This window comes from Pan paniscus, chromosome 19 (assembly GCF_029289425.2).
Source record: "Pan paniscus chromosome 19, NHGRI_mPanPan1-v2.0_pri, whole genome shotgun sequence".
NCBI lineage: Eukaryota > Metazoa > Chordata > Mammalia > Primates > Hominidae > Pan > Pan paniscus.
Genome location: NC_073268.2, coordinates 87,314,014 through 87,328,800, shown reverse-complemented (window position 1 = coordinate 87,328,800; position 14,787 = coordinate 87,314,014). Strand labels below are relative to the sequence as shown.

Sequence of the window (14,787 nt, the reverse complement as noted above, 5' to 3'; positions counted from 1 at the left end):
TCCTTTGATTGCCACAGGGAAGTATCTATTCCAAGTCTCTTTCCTTAGCCTGCAGATGGCCACACTGTTGCTGTCTTTTACAACATGATCATTTCTTCATGCACACACATCTGGTGTCTCTCCATGTGTCCCACTGTCCTCTTCTTATAACGACACCAGTTCAGATTGGATTAAGAAACACCCTAATGGCCTTAATTTAATAATTTTTGCCCGGAATTGAACTTTTTATTTGTACAATTCAGATTTTATGATGACAGCATAGAGACGCCCAGACACATAGATATATTATAAATAAAATATGTATATGTAAAATGAACCAGCCCTTTCTTCTTCCTGCCCCACCTCTTCATGTCTATCCCCAACCCCAATCCAAAACAAGTTGGGCTCCTGGTTGTAGTTCCCTGAGTGCTAAAATAAAATTTCCTGTCTCCAAATACAGTCATATTTTGACATACTAGGAGTTAGGACTTCAACCTCCTGTAGGAATTTTGGGAGAAAGCTGCTTTAGATCATAACAAGGGGTGGGGGGTAAGAAGAACATGTATTTTGTATAACTTGTATTTAAAAAATAAATTTGGGCCAGGTGCATTGGCTCATGCCTGTAATCCCAGCACTTTGGGAGGCCGAGGTGGGCAGATCACTGAGGCCAGGAGTTCGAGATAAGACTCGCCAACATGGTGAAACCCTATCTCTACTAAAAATACAAAATTTATCCAGGCATGGTGGTGCATGCCTGTAATCCCAGCTACTCGGGAGGCTGAGGCAGGAGAATCGCTTGAACCTGGGAGGTGGAGGTTACAGTGAGCTGAAATCGCACCACTGCACTCCAGCCTGGATGACAGAGCAAGACTTCATCTCAAAAATAAATAAAAAATCAGTTCAGTTTTTTACAGTTACTTTTATTTTTCGACAAGAATTACCGAGAGTCTACTGTATCCCAGGCATTTTTCTAGGTTCTAGAGCCACAGTGATGAACAAGGCAATTATTTAGTAAAAGAGAAACATATAATCTACCAATGAATAAAAATATATAATTCTATGTAATGATACATGGTATGAAAACAATTAACAAAGGGCCATGGTGCTCGTGGTAGAATGTGGGGCGAGTGACAGATAATGAAATCTAGGAAGAGCGCTCTGAAAAAGTGATGTTTTAGTAGTCGGAAAAGAAATGAGGTGGCAGATTTGCCCATATCTAAAAGAAGATTACAGAGTCAGAGAACAGCAAGAGGGAAGTCTCCGAGGAAGGATAAGCTTGACACGCTCAAGGGATGGAAAGAAAGTGAATGTGAGTGGACCAGTCTGCAAAGAGAAAAATGGTTGGAGATGAGGAGTCAACAGGGGCCAGATCATGTCGAATCTTGAAGGCTATGAGATAGATTTGCAGTTTGTCTTTTATTCTAAATACAATGTAAGGCATTAGGGGGAATTACAGAGGAGAGACATAATCTGATTTAAATTTTTAATAGATGACATAACTAGACTTTTGAACAAATATAACTGGTAACAAAATCTATCTTTATACGTTATTCTCACTTTATTTTATTTTCATTTTTTATTTTTAGATAAGGTCTCACTCTGTCACCCAGGCTGGAGTGCGGTGGCACAATCAGGGCTCACTGCAGCCTCAACCTCCTGGGCTCAAGTGATTCTCCTGCCTCAGCCTCCCATATAGCTGGGAACGTAGGCATGGGCCACCACACTTGGCTAATTATTTTTTCTTTAATTTTCTGTAGAGACAAAGTCTCATTTTGTTGCTCAGGCTGATCTTGAACTCCTGGACTCAGGCAATCCTCCTGTCTCAGCCTCCCAAAGTGTTGGTATTACAGATGTGAGCCACTGCTCCAGGCCAATTCCCACCATCTCTTTAAAGCCTAGTCAATGGGAATAGTTTTACCCTCATCCTGGAGGAAAACTGGCAGGCCACAACTTTCCTGCTCACTGTTTAGTAATAGACGGTTCTATAATTACCTTAAATTGCAAACAGAGTTTCACTTCAGGAAACTCTGGAAGTGAAACTTCAGGAAGGCTGGACACTTCAGGAAGTGTCCAGCCCTGTGTAATAATCCAAATCCCAATTTTGACTGAGTGTTCATTTCTATTCTGTCTCCCAGTGCTGACACCATATGGGAAGCTGAACTGGAAAAGAGACAAAATTGACTTATCTCCCCTAACCTGCCACCTTCACATAGCTATGGCAGGTGGATGAGACTTGGTTGGGTGGCTTCGAATTCTTTGGATCTTAAACAGGGACTTTTTCTCATGAGATACTGTTGTGTTTCCTATATTTCCTGTGGTAGAGATATTTACACTTCTATTCCTGGTAATCTTTGGACATTCTTGCCAGGCTCCTGGGCATCTGGAAGTCCATATCTGGGTTCTTTCTGCTGAAGGTTTCTTTTTTTCCCTGGAAACTCTATTGGACAAGAGGCAAAGACCCAAACTCTTTTTCTCTTGGACTCTTGCTCAGAATGAGTGAGGGAGATGCAAGATCCTTGCAGCAAGGTGTTCGGGTTTTCTTTTGAAAAACTACATGTGAGGATTTGTCTCACACTTGCTTTGGTACCTGATGTTAATGTCTCATCAAAACGGAGACAGAGAGTCTATTTCTTACATATGTCATGTGACTCCAGCCGCTGTGTGAAGACTGCTCCATATAGGAACAAGAGTGGAAGGAGAAAGACAGGTGGACAGCATTAGCAGTTTGGGTGAGACACAGTGACTGCTTGGCAGGAGACGGTGATGAATAGAAACATTTGGGATGTCTTGAGGATAGAGCTGTAAAAACATATATCGACTTGTCTATTGAGAATGGTCAGTGAGAAAGAGAAATGAAAGCTGACTTTGAACTTTTTGGCTTAAGTCAGCCAACAGAAAAAATAAATATTTTCTGAGAAGCATGAAACTGCAGAATATAGCATCTAGGGTGTGGAAGAGGGTGTGTGAAAAAAAGATTTATGAATCAATTGTTCTGTGTATTTTAAGTTTTAGAGTTGGATTTATGAGTTTAGAGTTCAGGGAAGGTTCAGGACTAGAGCTATAAATTTTGAACTCATCAGCAGATAGATGATGTTTAAATCCATAGGATTGAATGAGATTACTTAGGGAAAAAAGTGTATTTAGCAAAGAGGAGAGATTCTGTGGCTGAGTCCTTTGGACTCTGATGTTTAGAGTTGGATAAGACACAGTGTAGTGAGGGTCATAGAAGGAGAAGATATATTCATTGTGTTCAGAGAGATGAATAAAGTTATAAGTGAGTGTGGCATATGGAACCTGCCAAAGTCCAGTAAAGAGAGGCCAGGTGATTCGTTTTTGGATTTGGCAAGGAGTTGTTGGTGATCTTGATAAGAGTGGTTTCACAGCGGTGTAAAAGCAAATGTGATGGGTGTGGCCTAAAGACAGAGAAAACAGAACAGTGTGTGTTGAGTCAATTGCACATTTTATCATTATTTTCTTTATTTTTATCCATACTCCTGATAAAAAATGTTAAATAAGAAAGGTTAAAAAAAACAAAACAAAACACCAAGAAAAAGAACTGTATGGTCTGTTATCTTCCCTCCTTGGTGGCAAGAAATAAAGTTTCATTATATTATCAATACTTTTTGCCTTCGTGATGAAAACAACCAAGTGCTAAGAAAGAATTCTGGCAAAATTATTTCAAGTCCTTGCTACAGCAGGACTTCTTTTGTTTTGTGTTTCTTTTAAAAAAAGAATAATTAATAGCTCTGTACATCTATTAGAATGATAAAAATCTGAAGTACTAACAATACCAAATGCTAGTGAGGATTTGGACCAATGGAAGCTCTCATTTGTTTCTAGTGGGAAGGCAAAATGGTACCACCACTTTGGAAGACAGTTTGGCAGTTTCCTGCAAGACTAAATATACTCTTGTCCTATGAACCAACAACTGCACTCCTTGGTATTAAGGCAAATAAGTTGGAAACTTATATCCATATAAAAACCTATACTCTGATGTTCATAGCAGCTTTATTCATAATTGCCAAAACTTAAAAGCAACTAAGGTGTCTCTCGGTAGGAAGGTGGATAAATAAACTGTGGTACATCAAGACGATGGAATATTATTCAATACTGAAAATGAATGAAGTATCAAGTCATGAAAAGACATGGAAAACATTTAAGCACATATTATTAAATGAAAGAATCTAAGGTGAAAGGCTACATACTTTATGATTCCAACTAGATGACATTCTGGAAAAGGCAAAACTATACAGACAGTAAAAAGGTCAGTCGTTGCAAGGGGTGAGAAGGCATATCCAGGTAAACAGGTGGAGCGTGGAAGATATTTAGGGCAGTGAGGACTATGCTGGTTTATAATATAATATAATAGTATAATAATGGTGGATAAGTGTCATTATACGTTTTTCCATATCCAGAGAATGTATAACACAAAGTGAATTATAATGTAAACTGTGGAATTTGGGTGTTAATAATACATCAGTGTATTAGTACATCTGCTCATCAGTTGTTATAAATGTTCCACTCTGATGGAGGTTATTGATAATAGGGTAGGCTATGCCTACATGGGGGCAAGGGGCAAATGGAGACTCTTTATACTTACCTTCAGTTTTGTTGTGGACCTAAAACTGCTCTAAAAAATGAAGACTATTAAAAATAATCAGTAGTATTTAAATAATTAGTAGTTGGAACAAATACTCAGATTACTGAAATGTAAGCATTCATTCTGGGCTTGCTAAATTTTAGGAGTAAATGACTGTATACTGTTCCAGCAATTTCATTAAAATGGCTCATTTCTTTTTACTTAAATTAGTGATTTAAGCATACATTAAACCTTAGTGCAGAAAACCTTTTTCCTTTTTAAACAACTTTCTCAATCATCCCACACTGACACATAATCAGAATTAAGTCACAATTATTTTGAGTTGAAATGTTTGCAGTTATTATAAATGATAATGATGCAGAATCTTTTGAAATATAGAAAGTAACTTTAAGTCAAAAAACATTAAAAAGAAGACATGATTGTCACTGTAAAATATATGAAACTGGGCAACAATTTACAAAAACTGAAAAATGAAAATCAATTTTAGAATGGTGAGATTTCTTTTTCCTTCTCTGTTCCAAAGCAATTTTAATTGATTTTGCTTCCATTGGAAAGTAGTTTTAGTCACTTTCTTGTTAAAAAGGAGTTCATCGTTATGAAAAATTTGGAATGTCTGCACGTTTTTATATGATTCTCAGTGCACCAGACACCTATACCTCACGTAGCATACTTGTTCTTCTTGATACCATTTCTTCTGAGATAATCTGTTTACTAATTGATTTTACTTATTTCTACATAACACGGAAGCCATAGCATACATTTTGTGTTCAGTGACTCAAGAAATGGCTTAATCGGCCGGGCGCGGTGGCTCACGCCTGTAATCCCAGCACTTTGGGAGGCCGAGAGGGGCGGATCACGAGGTCAGGAGATCGAGAGCATCCTGGCTAACACAGTGAAACCCCGTCTCTACTAAAAAATACAAAAAAATTAATCGGGCGTAGTGGCAGGTGCCTGTAGTCCCAGTTACTCGGGAAGCTGAGGCGGGAGAATGGCGTGAACCCAGGAGACGGAGCTTGCAGTGAGCCGAGATCGCGCCACTGCACTCCAGCCTGGGCGACTGAACGAGACTCCGTCTCAAAAAAAAAAAAAAGAATGGCTTAATCATTGCATTCACATATTTGGAGTCCATTGCAGGGTTTCTTTTTCTCTGAGTAAAGACAGTGTGTATATACATATATATTTATATGTCTAATATAAAGATTATTATATATATACTGAAATATACTCTATTTTCAGATAGAAAGTGCCATATATATATAGCGAGAGAGAGAGAGCCATATATATGTGTGTGTGTATATATAGAGAGAGAGAGAGAGAAAGAGAGATCAATATCTATACAGATATCTATATATTTCCAAAGTGCTTTGGGGAAATCCACTCTTAAAGGGTGTCTTTGTTTGTGCTGCTATAACAAAATGCCACATACTGGGTAATTTTAAAACAATTAAAATGGATTTCTCACAGTTCTAGACGCTGGGTGGTCCGAGATCAAGGAACTGGCTTTTGGTCTCTGGTAAGGGCCCTCTTGCTGTGTTTCACAGGAGAGAATGACGAAGAGCAAGAGGGCCAAACCATGTGTGAAGCCTTCCTTATAAAGGCCTTGATCTTATTTACGAGGGCACTTCCCTTATGACCCAATCACCACCCAAAGACCACACTTCTTGAGACACTTACATTACAGATTGAGTTTCAGCATGAATATTGGAGGGGACACCATCATTCAAACCACAGCAAAGGGAGTTAGGGATTCTGCGGATGATATCTTCCATCCTTGTTGCGTTATCCAAACTCCTCTAGTACTTATCCATGACTCCTAGAATTATTTGCTTCTGCTCCCTTCATTTTCTGTGCTCCAGCTCTGCAAACACACTTTGCTTCCTTCAAACACATCATATGTTTTTTTCCTAAAAGCCTAAATGCTCGTCCTGCTGCCTGAAAGACTCCCTGGCTAGTCATTGCCTTGGCCAACACATATTTAGTGTTCAATCTCCAGGTAAAAGCCAGCTTCTTAAGTAAGTTTCCTTTCCCAGACTCTATTGTAGTCAATTAATTATCTGTCCTTTTTAATATCCACTTTTAGATTTAAGCTCTGTTGCATTCCAAGGGCCTCGCACAATGCCTGTCATATAGTAGGTGTTCAATAATTATTTATTGAACCAATAGTCAGTGCCAAGCACTCAGACATACTGCCTAGAGAGGTCACAGCAAGAAAACTGACAGGCTCACCATTGTTTCCTGTTATCTATGCTCAGGATCTTTGCAGCTGTACTCAATCACACATGCATTGGAAATTAATTTTCTTAGCACTTACTGTTTGAAATCAAGATCTAAACATATACACTACCAAAGTTCTGCTTTTGAAAAGTCGTTTCCCAGGTAGAATTTTCTTCACAAATTGACCATTGCTGAGTCTAATAAAAATAATTTATCTATTTTGGAGTTCAGCTTATAAAAGTTTCTGAAATCCAACAGATTTCAGCCATTTCTCGAATACTACAGATGTCTTGCTTTAAAAAAATTACAACACCATATGTGCCCTGTTCCCCTGAGTATGTTTCAGGGAAGTTTTAGCAGTTAAAGTAGGTTTTTTCTTTCTTTTGAAACCTAGCATGTGGATTTAGTGCTTATTGAAGTGAGAGACTGAGCACGGTGGCTTGATTTAGGATTTGAAAAGGAAGCTACACTAAAAGCTTCCCTTCAGATCTCTGCCAAGAGCCCTTCCCTGAACAATTCTCATGCTGAAAATTGTTGATATATCCCTTGGATACATTGTTGTCCATCTTTTTGCCATGTGGTCATGTAGGCATGTGGAAACTCAGGCCATCATTATTCCTTTCAAGAGGGCTGTGTTCAAATGCTATGCCAAATAAGAGCCTATTGAAAAGACGGATGTGTTTACTATTTGAATCATTCATTCTCTCTTTCCATGACACAAACCCTCTGAAACTACCAAACGCAAGCCTTTAATTTTTAAAAATCCAAATTGTGTGGCAGAGTACACCCAACTCTTAAAAACATAAACCCAGTAGCCACAGACATGTCGTTGTACAAACAAACTTATGTGTGAAGTCTGACATTGCCTGGCTGCTCCATGTAACTAAGACAATATCCCCCTGAAAATGACCTCAATTAGTCCCTGTTGAGGGAAACATTACTCTAATTGTTTTTCATGACATCAGCATTTATTAGCTAGAGATGAAACATTTTCCCCAACAGTTTAAAAAATATATTCAGAGAGAATGCTAAAAATAATGATGATATTTGATCTTCTGGTACTGTTGAACAAAAATATCCAAGGACGCAATACCAAAACAAGACTCAGGAGAGACCAGGCTCTGCGGCCGCAATGAGGCCCTTGTTCATGACATGCTTACAATCCCTGCTTTTGCGTGACTATGAAGGAGGGCTAAAAGGTTTCACCAAGGGCCTAGCACTAGAATTATGGGGTACATCATTCCAAACCAGGGGTTGGCAAACCACGTGCCCACAGGCCAAATCTGGCCCACTGCCAGTGTTTATAAATAAAGTTTTATTAGAACACCACCACACTACATTGACAATGTAGGCATTGTCAATGGCTGCTTTTGCACTACAATGGTCGTTGAGTAGAAGAGAGAGAGACTTCTTGGTCTCGCAAACCCGAAAATATTTGTTCATCTGCCCCTTTACGGAAACAGTTCATTGACCCCGTTTCTAGATTAAGAATGGCCCGTCTTTCAAACTATGTTCTCCGGTAATTGAGTTCTAGTCTCCTTGTTACGAGGTAAAAAAGTGGTAGCTCACATGAAGTGGAGTGGAGATGAAGAAGCTCATCCAAATGTATTAAAGAGGAAAGCATGGATATGGAGATGGTGGTAACCACTATAAATGCCGCCAAAAATTGCCTCATGGATTATCTTTGATATATATAGGGATCAACAACGAGGCTAAGATAGTTGGTATATACAGTATGGATCGTGGGTAAAAAGAGACATGGTTAAAAAAAATAGATTAGTGAGTCAAGAACATCTGCTGCCCATCCATCCTTATTTGACTCTCCTTCCTTTATCCTGTACCATGGCTGTTCACCACCCAATCAAGATTCATCTCCATTACCATGGTAACAAGTTAGGGACACTGCTTTTCAAAGTTATTCTAATTCCCTGCTACATGTAATACAGACATTTTACCTTTTATAACTTCACCACTTAAGGACTGCCTAAGATTTTAATAGCCTAGGATTCCTTCCTATCTTTTTATGCATGTATGTAGGTATTTGCCTAAACAGAGTAGTATATTTACGAGTCAAGTTTTACTATGTTAATATATGTCGGACATTCAACAGCTTTAAAATTAATCTTCTATATCATTTATATTCATAAAATGTAGATGGTTTTGCAGGGAAAATTTTAGATATAGGAACACTAATTTTTGTGTATATAACCCCAAAAGATACTTATCAATGTTTTCAATATTTTTAAATAGGTGGATCAAAGTCTAATTATATGAGACTAATATAAAATGATTAAAGATGGTGAAGAATGAGGCTGCCATTTACTGATCATAGGTAAACTGTTTAGCCTTCCTTGATCTCAGTTCCCCTACTTAACTCAGCGTTGTATACCAGTAACAATTGGCTATTCCCTATATGCAAAATATTTGCTGTACACAAATAAATGAGACAATTGATGTAACATGCTTGGAATAAAGTGAGAGATGTTAACATACTATTATTAGCTATATTTTATTACAATTGTTAGGTCATTTTCATAACTCTGAAGTCAGCCATATGACAAGAAAAGAACCTCAGGATATTTGCCACGTAATTTTGCGTCAGTCTAAATGGAACATTTCCCACCAAAAGTGAAAATAGCTCAGTCTGGCATTTCTCTGGGTTGGGAAGGAAAAAAAACAATCATTTGTCAAAGACACTATTTTATGAGGATTTAACTGGGCACAAATTGAATTTGTGGCTTGGCCAGTGAAAGAAATATTTGCAAAACATCTCAAAGATGACAGTGATATCCACATTGCCACTGGTAGCAGTTTAAAAATGATAACATTATGCTGCCACATATTTCTGAGAAAATAGTAAATATTTTAGGAATATTGAATAGGACAATTTTCCTATTCAATACATTTCTCCTTCACTGAAAATTCTTGAATCTCTCATAAGCATGTTAACTCTTTCACAGTGCCATATAGGAAATTCTTTCTCTACAAAATTAAATGGTATTCAATAGCAAAACTCTGATGTTTTTTTTCTCCTTCCAGTTTGAGGCTTGAATGAGCCTCTCAAATGCTTCATTCCAATGTCATATCAAGTTTGTCTTTAAAGAGATCTTCCTTGTCAAAAACAGTATACTTAGTAAAGTTCAATAATTAAAATGAAGGTGTATTTTCTTTGACTTATGTCATAAATTATGTGTGTACAAGAAAAAATATAGACTGAAAAAAATATTTGTTGCTATTTCTGCTATTAGTGAGATGTGCACAACTGAGGCCAAAATTGAACAAAACCTTATAATTATTCTTGTCAAGTTCAAATGAAGGTTGCTCAGGGGAGTGCCATCTAAGTGGATCTTAATTTACTGGAACTGATTTCCTCAGTCCTTTTGTTCTCATGATATTTAGTGTGTGGTCCATTCACAGTGACTGGACAATACAATATTTTGAAATAATCCATCACACACATGTGTGCCAAGATGTATTTGAAATGCATAGGACACTTCCTAGAAAAAACAAAAGGTGTTTTGTACAGATGACATCTGACCACATATCAACTTTGATACGCATCCAAGTAGATCCAACAACATTGCCTACTTTCTCCTAAACCTTTGGAGATGAATATTCTTCCTTTTTTAAAGAAGCAGAAATGAAAGTGTTTTCCTCGTCTTAACAATACCTGCTACAACATGGATGGACCTCAAACACATCTGCTAAATGAAAAAAAATAAAAAGGCAGATGCAAAAGACCACATATGACCCAAGTTTATTTATACAAAATATCTGGAATAGGCAGATCTGTAGACACAAAATAGATTAGTGTTTGCCTGAAGCTGGGGGTAGGAGCAAAAATTGACCAGAAAGGGTTATGGGGAATCTTTTTTGTGTGGGCAGGGGAACAATGAAAATGTCTTAAAATTGGACTGTTGTGATGGTTGCATAATAGTCTACATTTACTAAAAATAAATTGTACTTTAATAAAGCTGTTTAGGAAAAGGACCTGATATTTATTAAATACTTACCTGAGCCAGGCACTTTATCTATTCAATTTAATACCCCAAACAACCATCTTCAACAGGCTCTTTTATCCCTACAAGAAAATGGAGCTCAGAGAGCCATTTTGCCCATGGTCTCACAGAAAACTGAGAGGCAGAGACAATATTTCAACTTGGATATGCCTGGGTCCAATGTTGTAGTTTGCATTTAAGACTCAGTTCCGTGGCATAGGAAAAAGCAGGTAGTAAATTGGTTTCAGAATTCAGTTTAGTGTATATTGAGTGGCTACTCCATGTTTAGCATTTTGGCACCTTTAGGAGAGAGAAGGTTTAAAAGAAATACATGATGGCTTCTGCCCATAATGAATTAGCACTTTGAAAGAATAGGAAACAATTAAAAAGTGCCACGAAACCAGTAAGTGCTGCTGGAGATCAGAGGATAAAGGTCATTGTCAGTGGCAGGGGTAGTTAGTAAAGAAGTGACATTTGTAAAGGAGATGCCTAGTTTGTGGCACAGAAATACAGGCTAAGGGCTGCCCCATGGAGGAACAGAACCAAATCAAAGCCAGGTCAAAGTCAAATCAAAGGTGGCAGCAAAGTGTGCTGGGACAAGTGAAACCAAAAAAGATTTATTAGATAGAATATCTGGTGGTAACTACATTGGAAGGAGGGACTGGAGAAAGACAGATCAAGTAGGAATGTATTACAGAAAAGAGGTAGCAGGGTATTTGACTCCATGAGAACAAACAGTAAAATCATAGGTATTTTTCCAATATAGGAAAGGCAGGCTAAATATTTATTATTTTATATCAATTTATTCAATTTGGTTCTTTTCATACCCTGCAAGAGAGGCACCTAATTGATAGGAAAACAGAGTCTTAGAAATTAATGTGATTTGCCCAATATCAAACACAGCTGAGGCTGAAGACTTTGCCTCTTAACTCCAAATCTAGGGCACTTTATAGCTAGTGTTATAAAATCAAAGGTCTCTAGGAGTCAGGCTGGCATTGTAAATGAGAGAAGCTTATTAGGTAAAGGGGGAAAAAAAGTGGTGTAAACATTATGAGAAATGGCAACTGACATTTTACCTTATTCTCCAGGAGTAATAGGGAATAGTGGAGACTCTGGCAAGTGCCTCATTCTAAAGGGAAATTGCTAGCCATTTCCAAAAGGAGAAGCTTTAGATTTTTAATTGTGAAAGCCAAAAAATGTAGGAGTCATTCTTGACTTTTTGCTTTTTCTCTCTAAAGCCAAATCCTGGATGCTCTGTCTTCAAAAATCAAAATGTGATCAATTCCTTACAATGCTTTCACTACCTCCAAGCCATCATCATGTCTTTCACTTAAAATATTGCAATGTCCTCCCAGCTATGCTCCCTAATCTTACTCTTGATTATCAAGAGCTTCTGAGACTTCATTTTGCAGCTTTATCAAAAGGCACCTTTAAAAAAGTGAAAATGCCAGCCATAGACTAGGAGGAAATATATATTTTTATTTATTTATTTATTTTAATGGAACACTTCATGAATTTGGATGTCATCCTTTTACAGGGGCCATACTAATCTTCTCTGTATTGTTTCTTTTCTTTTTTTTTTAATATTTCAATAGGTTTTTAGGGAACAGGTAGTATTTGGTTACATAAATAAGTTTCTTATTGGTGACTTCTGAAATTTTGGTGCACCCGTCACCAGAGGAGTGTACAGTGTACCCAATTTGTAGTCTTTTAACCCCACCCTTCCCCCCGAGTCCCCAAAGTCCAATGTATTGTTCTTATGCCTTTGCATCCTCATAGCCTAGCTCCCACCTGAGTGAGAACATAGGGTTTGATTTTCCATTCCTGAGTTACTTCACTTAGATTAACAGTCTCCAATTCCATCCAGGTTGCTGCGAATGCCATTAATTCTTTCCTTTTTATGGCTGAGTAGTATTTTATGGCATATATATATATATATATACCACATTTTCTTTTTTTATTATTATACTTCAAGATCTAGGGTACATGTGCACAATGTGGAGGTTTGTTACATAGGTATACATGTGCCATGTTGGTATGCTGCACCCATCAACTCGTCATTTACGTTAGGTATTTCTCCTAATGCTATCCCTCCCCCAGTCCCCCACCCCCCGAAAGGCCCTGGTGTGTGATGTTCCCCACCCTGCGTTCATGTGTTCTCATTGTTAAACTCCCACTTATGAGTGAGAACATAATATACCACATTTTCTTTATCTCATTGTTTGATGGGCATTTGGGCTGGTTCCATATTTTTGCAATTGCAAATCGTGCTGCTATAAACATGTGTGTGCAAGTATCTTTTTCATATAATGACTTTTTTTCCTCTGGGTAGATAGTAGTGGGATTGCTGGATCAAATGTTAGGCTACTTTTAGATCTTGAAGGACTTTCCACACTGTTTTCCATAGTGGTTGTACTAGTTTATATTCCCACCAACAGTGTAAAAGTGTTCGCTTTTCATGGTATCCATGCCAACATCTATTATTTTTTAATTTGTTTATTATGGTCATTCTTGCAGAAATGAGGTGGTATCGCATTGTGGTTTTGATTTGCACTTCCCTGATCATTAGTGATGTTGAGCATTTTTCCATATGCCTGTTGGCCATTCGTATATCTTCTTTTGGGAATTTTCTATTCGTGTCTTAGCCCATTTTTTGATGGCGTTGTTTGTTTTGTGTTGCTGGTTTGTTTGAGTTCTTTGTAGCTTTTGGATATTAGTCCTTTGTCTGATGTACAGATTGTGAACATTTTCTCCCTCTCTGTAGGTTGTCTGTCAACTCTGCTGATTATTTCTTTTGTTGTGCAGAAGCTTTTTAAATTAAGTCCCATCCATTTATCTTTTGTTGCATTTGCTTTTGAGTTATTGTTCATGAAGTCTTTGCTTAAGCCAATGTCTAGAAGGGTTTTTCTGATGTCATCTTCTAGAATCTTTGTGGTTTCAGGTCTTAGACTTAAGTCTTGATCCATCTTGAGTTGATTTTTTAAAACGTGAGAGATAAGAATCCAGTTTCATTCTTCTACATGTGGCTCACCAATTATCCCAGCACTAGTTGTTGAATTGAGCGTCCATTCCCTGTTTCGTTTTCATTTGCTTTGTCAAAGATTAGTTACCTGTAAGTATTTGGCTTTATCTCTGGGTTTTCTCTTCTGTTTCATTGGTCTGTGTGCCTGTTTTTATACCATACTCTTTTTGGTGACTATGGTCTTATAGTATAGTATGAAGTTGGGTAATGTGATGCCTCCAGATTTGTTCTTTTTCCTTAGTCTTGGCTATGTGGGCTCTTTTTGGTTCCATATGAATATTAGGATTGTTTTTTCTAGTTCTGTGAAGAATGATGGCAGTATTTTGACAGGAATTGCATTGAGTTTGTAGATTGCTTTTGGCAGTATGGTCATTTTTACAATATTGATTCTACCTATCCATGAGCATGGGATGTGTTTCCATTTGTTTGTGTCACCTATGATTTCTTTCAGGCGTGTTTTGTAGTTTTCCTTATAGAGGTCTTTCATGTCCTTGGTTAGGTATATTCCCAAGTATTTTATTTTATTTTATTTTATTTTATTTACAGATATTGTGAAAGGGGTTGAGTTCTTAATTTGATTCTCAGCTTGGTCGCTGTTGGCGTGTAGCAGAGCTACTTATTTGTGTGCATTAATTTTGTATCTGGAAACTTTGCTGAATTCATTTGCCAGCTCTAGGAGCTTTATGGATAAGTCTTTAGGATTTTCTAGGTATTCAATCATATCAGCAATCAGAGACAGTTTGACTTCCTCTTCACCAATTTGGATGCCCTTTTATTTCTTCCTCTTGTCTGATTGCGCTGGTTAGGACTTCCAGTACTATGTTGAATAGAAGTGGTGAAATGGGCTTCCTTGTCTCGTTCCAGTTCTCAGGGCGTATGCTTTCAACTTTTCCCCATTCAGTATAATGTTGGCTGTGGGTTTGTCATGGATGGCTTTTACTACCTTAATAAATGCTGATTTTGCTGAGGGTTTT

The 14,787-nt window shown here is 37.7% G+C and overlaps 1 pseudogene; it reads right to left on the bottom strand.

Moving 5' to 3' along the window:
- Positions 1-12,283: 12,283 nt before the first annotated feature.
- On the bottom strand, positions 12,284-12,366 carry LOC112437617 (U6 spliceosomal RNA; annotated as a pseudogene).
- Between the last annotated feature and the right edge of the window lie 2,421 nt (positions 12,367-14,787).